Source organism: Chenopodium album, chromosome 24 (assembly GCF_948465745.1).
Source record: "Chenopodium album chromosome 24, dcCheAlbu1.1, whole genome shotgun sequence".
NCBI classification, from domain to species: Eukaryota; Viridiplantae; Streptophyta; class Magnoliopsida; order Caryophyllales; family Amaranthaceae; genus Chenopodium; species Chenopodium album.
In genome coordinates this window covers 15,396,826-15,404,446 of record NC_137857.1, presented here as the reverse complement: position 1 = coordinate 15,404,446, position 7,621 = coordinate 15,396,826, and positions in this window count along the sequence as shown.

The window sequence follows — 7,621 nt, the reverse complement described above, 5'->3', positions numbered from 1 at the left end:
TTTTATGACTATACATTTTAAGCCCAAGACCGAGTTAAAGGTATTTGATTCGGTGATTAAGGGCTCGGTTCGTCAGAGTACTAGTTTTATTACAAGTCCAATACCGGATATCAAGACAGAGGACATAGGGTGCATATTCTTAGGTGTAACCTCCTACACCTAGAAATAGGTGTCACTAGGTGAAACGCAGCAGAAACAATGTGAAACGCAGCCCACCTATTTACTATTCTCCAACGTTTCTTCCCGCTCAAGTTTCTTAGTTTCCTTTTTCAAATTTTTTGGTTTCTTCTTTCCCAATTTTTTCTATTCTCCTATATTTCCTAATTCTAATCAAAGTTTTCCATAAAAATTTTCATTACTATATTTGTTCTCTTTTTCTGGAAAAAAAATATCTCTGTTTTTTCTCCTTCTTTAATTCCTTTTTCCTTTGTTTTTCTGGAAAACTTATTCTCTGTTTTTGTGATTTCATATGTTTCGATTGGATAAATATGGAATTGGTTGTTCTCGACGAATACATTGTTAACGCAGGTTAGTTTCTTGATTTTGCGATTTGTAATTTGCTTTTTTTTTTGTTAGTTTCAATTGTAATTGTTTTTTGTACGATTTTAGGTTAGCTTCGATTAATTTCGATTGATTATTAATTCAATTTCATCTAATTTTTGGTTATGTTCGATCAACTTGATCTATTATGTATAAATTTCGTATTCTTATGTGCTGATTTTTTGTGATTTTCTGATTTTCGATTGATTATAAATTCAATTTCATCTGATTTTCTTAATTATTATGAATTGAATTTTTTGTGATTTTCTGCATTTTTTAAATCAATTTAATGTATATATTTTTATGCTTTATATTAATTTTATAGATTATGTCTTGATTTACTGAAATTGATCGTATAATTTTGATGAATGTGATATTTTTGATGAATTAATAATAAAATCAATTGATCGTATAATTATGTCTATATTTTGCGTTAATTTTGATGAATGTGATATTTTTTAAAATTTTTGTGTGATTGCTGTGATTAATCATGCTTATTGCGTGCTGCTATTGTTTGTTGTTATGATTTTTGTAATTTTTTATTTGTTCTGAACATTGGCTCTTAACTAATGAACATTACATTTATAATTATGAAGCTATGAACATTGTTTATTTCTCATTAACTTTGATTCTTAAATAATGAACATTACATTTCAAAAGTATGAACTTATAAACATTGTTTATTAAATAATGAACATTGTCTATTAAATGATGATCATTGAGTCTTAAATAATAAACATTACATTTGATATTGAACATTTTATTTGTATTATTTTAGGTGTCTAATGAATATTCTTTACATATTTATGAATTTACTTATTATACATTATGAACATTCAGTGTTATTTATTTCAGATATTCCAGTTGAAACTATATATTCAGAAGCTAAAGAATCTGAATTATTGAGGAAAACAGTAACTAGTGATGATGAAGCATATAATTTGTACAATGATTATGCTTTGAAGATTGGTTTTAGTATACGGAAGGGAAATATAAGAACAGTTTGTAAGACTTCTGTTTGGCGAAGTAGGAGATATGTATGTTCATGTGCTGGTTTGAAGAATGATTCTAAGAGGCATGTGAGGAAGTTTGAGAAGTTAGATTTTCGTACAAATTGTGGCGCTTTTGTGGAGTTTATCATTGATCCAGGTGTATGGACTGTTGTGGATTATCAGATGGATCATAATCATCCTTTTATACCAATTGACAAAAGACATTTGTTAAGGTCTCAAAGAAATGTGAATAAAGAGCAATTGAAGGTCATAAGTGTAATGAAGGCAAGTGGTGTTAGGGTAACTGATTCATTACGTCTTTTGTCTAAAGAAGTCGGTGGTTCGCCGAATCTTGGGTGTACTCGAAAGGTGTAACACCCCAATAATTCTCCCTTTTCCAAACCACTTGCTTTAAATAAAATAGTGGAGAACTATTGACGTGCTACCGCCACGTGTTAAAACGTTAAGGTTTTATCAAAGTATCGCAGCGGAAAATCAAACTTAAGTCTTTAAAATGACATAGTTTAGAAAATCAATAAGTCAAAGCTTACAAATTGGAACCATAAAGGCCCTTATTTAAAACCAAACCAATAATCAAAATCCCAAAACATAATTAAAAGAGTAAAACATAAATAAGTTCAACACAAGGAACGAATACTCTCAATCACACCAATCCCTTGACAATTCGTATGTCAAATCCCCGAACTTCACATCATCAAGCTAACCTGTGCAATACTGCTCCCCAATAATACAAGTGTAATAATTGGATCATCATAGGGTCATTGAAAGGCGAAGGCCATGACCAGAAGAAAACACACACAAAAGCACGCAATCAGCAAAGCTGAGTACATACAAGCTACAACGTACAAAACCTAGCATGCTCAATTAATTAAAGTAAATAAACATACAACGTGAATTCAATAATCAAGACTCCACACTTAAATAATTCAATTGACTCAACATACTTACTAACTAATTCAAAACACTTGACTCTATATTTAATTTAATTAATTTAGTTTGGAGTAAGCAATAGACCAGGTTGTCCAATCCACCAAATCAATTTGGTCCCAAATGACCATTTGAAATAAAAGTTTAGCGCGATGCAAGAATGGGCACGACTCCATTCTCACAAAGTTAGTCTAGGATCCCATCTAACTTTCATTATAAAATAGAATGTAAATACCAAAAGAGAAGAGGACATGTTGATCAAACAAGCCTCGAAAAGCCACGGGCTACCACCGAGTACCCCAACCCATAATTGTCAATACTCTAGAAGTGCACGCTTTCCAGAGTTTTATTGCTCATCCATGTTTCACTTTACGTGATTACAATTTTAATTAATAGCCGACTCAATCAAGAAGACCATACATAACAATCATACATCAATTTATTTTTAATCTTATTTAGGATTATGGTGATCACATCACAAATTGACCTTTAATTCTATTAAACTTCCAAATTATCCAAAATTGTTGAACATAGTCAACTCACCTAGCCATTTCGGCTTAATCCACCTTTACTCAACATACTAACAAGTTATGATTGAGTAATAAATAAATAATAATAACCTTGTGGAATAATTAATAAATTCATTCCATTTAAACCATTCAATTCCAATCCTTTAATAATCCAAATGTGATTAACAAATCAATCCAATAAAATTATGCTTGTATCAACATTCCATACAAACATTTTATCTAATATAATTCAACATGTTTGCATCCATAATTCCATACAAACATAATCAATTCACCAAAACATGTTTCATAAACATAAGCACATGAACTAAATCAATGTGTAACCAAACAATTTTCATCCAAGTGTTCCCTAATCATGAAATTAAGTTCTTTCCTTTCGGTACCTAACATGATACTACTTATAATGAAGTAGACATGTACGTACCTCATATAAACAATCCTTTGAGCCACTTTTAATCACTTAAAATTCTCCTAGGGAATAATCACTTCCTAGAAAACAACCAACAATTAATATTACTATCCCAAGTAATTTCCAACAATATAATATGATGAAAAACTTATTAAAATAAAAAAAACATATTTATATGCTTAATTAACTTTAAACATAATTAATTTTATTAATCAAACTCAAGGATAAAATTTTAAGCATAAAAAACTTCGTTAAAAATGAAAAACTGCCCGAAAATCATATTTAGAGGCAGAATTTGGCTTCTTAAAACATCGTTTCCACATGGAAAACACTACTTTTTTTGTCAAAATAGGATGAGTTCAGAACCTGATCGGGATTAAAACGGGATTAATATTAACGAATTGAAATCTAAACATTAAAACACGAATTTACGTGTTCAAAATAATCTGAAATTAAGTTAAACTAATTACTAGTAATAATCACCAAAATTTCAAAACATCATTACTATAAAAGACCTAAATCAATTGTTCATAAAAACCCTAAAATCATGATTTTCAATAATTAAAAACCCTAGGTTATTAAATTTACAAATCTGAAAATTATAACATTTATAAATCTGAAATTATAAAGTTTAATCATCAAAATACAATTTGATACTAATTAAATTAATTCAAACAATAAAATCAAAACCCATAATCAATAATTATAATTACACAAATTAATAAAAACAAAAGAGAAAGGAAATAAGACTAACCTTTTGTGTGGGGAAATTTGGGGATGTATGGGGTATTTATAAGAGAGAGAGAGTGGTGTAGGGTTAGTTTTAAGGTTGGGCCTCATAAAATTAATGGGCCAATTAAGAAAGTAAAGTGGGTTTGGTTTGTTTGTTGGACTTAAAATTATAGAAGAAAGGTTCATAAAAAGTTCTTTGTAATAAAATCGTTCATCAAACCCAAAAATAATTTGAAACTTTTGAAATTAAATCCGAAAAAAATACAAATAAATATTATGAATAAAATATAATTTCATTAATAATATATTTAAAAATACGGGGGATTACAAAAGGATATATACAATGCTTTGTCTACTGAAAAGGCCAATAGACTTGATGGCTCGGATTGTAATCAATTGATCAAGTATTTTGCTCAAAGGCAAGCAAAGGAAGCTGATTTCTATTATGAGTTTGAGGTAGATGAAGGAAATTCCCTTACTTGTGTTTTTTGGAGAGATGGAAGAATGAAAAGGGATTATGAACACTTTAGTGATTTGTTGGTTTTTGACACTACTTATAGAACAAACAAGTATGGCATGATATGTGCCCCTTTTGTTGGTATGAATCACCATTGTAACAATGTCATGTTTGGGATAGGATTTGTTCTAGATGAGAAAACAAGCAGTTTCATATGGTTGTTTGAGTCTTTCATGAGATCAATGGGTGGTGGGCCTCATCCGATTACTTTAATGACAAACCAAGCACCTGCTATTGCAGCGGGTATAAGAGAAGTTTTCCCAAATTCTAGACATCGTTTGTGTACATGGAATCTTACTGAGAACTCAAAAACAAATATCGGTAAATTCAGAGTTTTGAAGGGGTTCACTAATCTTTTTTATTATCTGCTCAAGTATTGTGAAACTACTGCAGAATTCGAACATTATTGGCCAAGGTACATCATTATAAACTTTTTTAATTAAAAAATGAATTTACTATATTAAAACATGAACATTTGTTTTAATTTAATTTGTTGCTCAATGTTATTTATATGAACATGTTTATTATTGTTTATGATCATATTTATATATTTTATGAATTTATAGGTTTATTTATGAATATGTGTTTTTATGAATTTGTTGTTTTAGTAAGAACCTGTAACTGGTTGTTTTTTATGTTGTTATTCTGGTACATCATTATGAACTTTCTATATGAAACAATGAATTTATGATATACAAACATGAACATATGTTTTAATATAATTATCTTTAATTTTGTTCTTGCTCATTGTTATTTATATGAACATGTTTATCATTGTTTATGATCATAATTAGATATTTTATGAATTTATAGGTTTATTTTATGAATATGTGTTTTTATGAATTTGTTGGTTCAGTATGAACTTGTATACTGGTTTGTTTTATGAATATTATCTATTATGAACATAATAATGTAATATATGAATATAATTTTTATTAAAGTGAACTTTCTTCTGCTAGGATGATGAACAAGTACAATTGTAATGATAATGATTGGTTAAATCATTTGTACTCGATCAAAGAAAGATGGTGTCCAGCCTATTCTAAAGAATATTTTTCTGGAGGAGTTTTGAGTTCACAAAGGAGTGAAACCACAAACCGTTCGGTTTCTCATAGATTGAGGAAGACGGATGGTTTAATTTGTGTGATTTTTACATGACTTTTCTTGATGTAGTGGCTGAGTGGAGGAGTAAGGAAAGTAAGCAGGACTTTCGGTTTTTGAGAGGTAATCGTCATTTGGCGGTTGCTAATGTAAGTCTTCTTATTCATGCTAGAGAGGTTTATACAATTTCGGTTTATATTGTGTTTGAAGATCAATTTGCAAAAGCTATTTCTTGTTCTCAAGAGAGAAAGTATGAAAATGAAGAGACAATTAGTTACTTGGTATGGAGGCCTAATAAGGATATTATTAGGCATGAGGTTGTTTTATATAAATTCACTAGGGTAATCAATTGTACATGTAAGTATTGGAGTGAAATGGGTTTATTGTGTTCACATTCTCTTCGTATTTACAATATTCATTGTGTTCAAAAGATACCCGAAGAATATATAGGTAAGAGATGGACCAAAACCGCGATGTGTAGTCATGTGGTTGATGAAGATGTTGTTCAAGAGAATGTGATTTCTTCTTCTATTTGGAGAGCTCATATGATAAGAAAGTTTGTTCAACTTGTTACATCTTGCCAAGATCATCTTGAAGCACGAGCAGAAATTGAATATACATTTGAAATGTTAAGGGAGAAGGTTGAGAGTGTTAGGGGGCCAATTGATTTTGATGAGGAAGAAGAGGTTCAAGAGGTTGAAAAGGATGCACAACCTATTAAAAATCCGAAAGTAATTAGGAAAAAGGGTGAAAGAAATGAAACGCCAAAGAGCACTGTTGAAAAAGCTTATAATAAGGCCAAGGGGTGGAAGAAAAAAGTAGATAAATACAAGGATGAAGTTAAAGCTACTGCTCAAAAGGTTTTTCAGGTACTTTTATGAATTTTTTTTGTAGTTAAGTGAATATTCTTGTATGGGATATGAACATAGCTATATTTGTGTTTAATGTTGCAGGTTTTAGATGATGATGGTGATCCTTTGACTTATTCACACCCAACAACAAAGGATTCAAGTCTTAATGTCCTTCCAAAACAGACGAATGAGCAATCATCAATGGTAATTTTTAAAATACTTTCAATTATAATAGTATTCTATTATTTTTGTTTTTGAAAGAATAGTATTCTATTAGTAATGTCTAATAATATTTTTAGGGTGTTCAAGGTGCAAGTAAGAAGAGAAAAGTACCAGCAAATGATGCTCAAACTTCATCAAGGGCAAATACTTACAATTCAATAAATGCTTCTCAGACTTTATCATCAAAAGTAATTATTTTTTCATCATATATGAATATTATCTATGAATATTATCTATCATTCGCAATATTTGTTTTGCGTTCATCACGAGCTGGGTATTCGTTGAATCGATCTCTGTTTCATCCACTTTCTCTCTCATCACCTCTGCGCTTTCCCCTTCTCCTCCTGCTGAGTTCGGTGAACCGCTAAATGACCAGTAATAAGGTGGTTTACTGGTTTTTGGGGCTGGGTTTAGGGTCTGGGGTTCGGTTAGGGTTTGGGAGTTGGGTTTAGGGACGAGAATGGGGAAAGGGAGGGGATGTGGCAGCCGGCGACGAAGGAGGAAGATGGTCTCTGGCCGCCAGCCGCTGGAAGGGGGAGTGGACTGGCAGTTGGTAGTGGCTGGGGTTTTTCATTTTTATTTTTATTTTTTGTTTATTTTAATTGTAATTTTTTAAATAATCAATTAAAAAATAAATTTTAATTATTATTTTTAAATAGGACCAACCACATAATGACACATGTCATATTTAACCTTAACAACCGGTTACCTTCTAATCTAACAGGTTTTGACCCATTTTGAAAAGATATATAATAAAGGTCGACTTATTTTGAGATAAT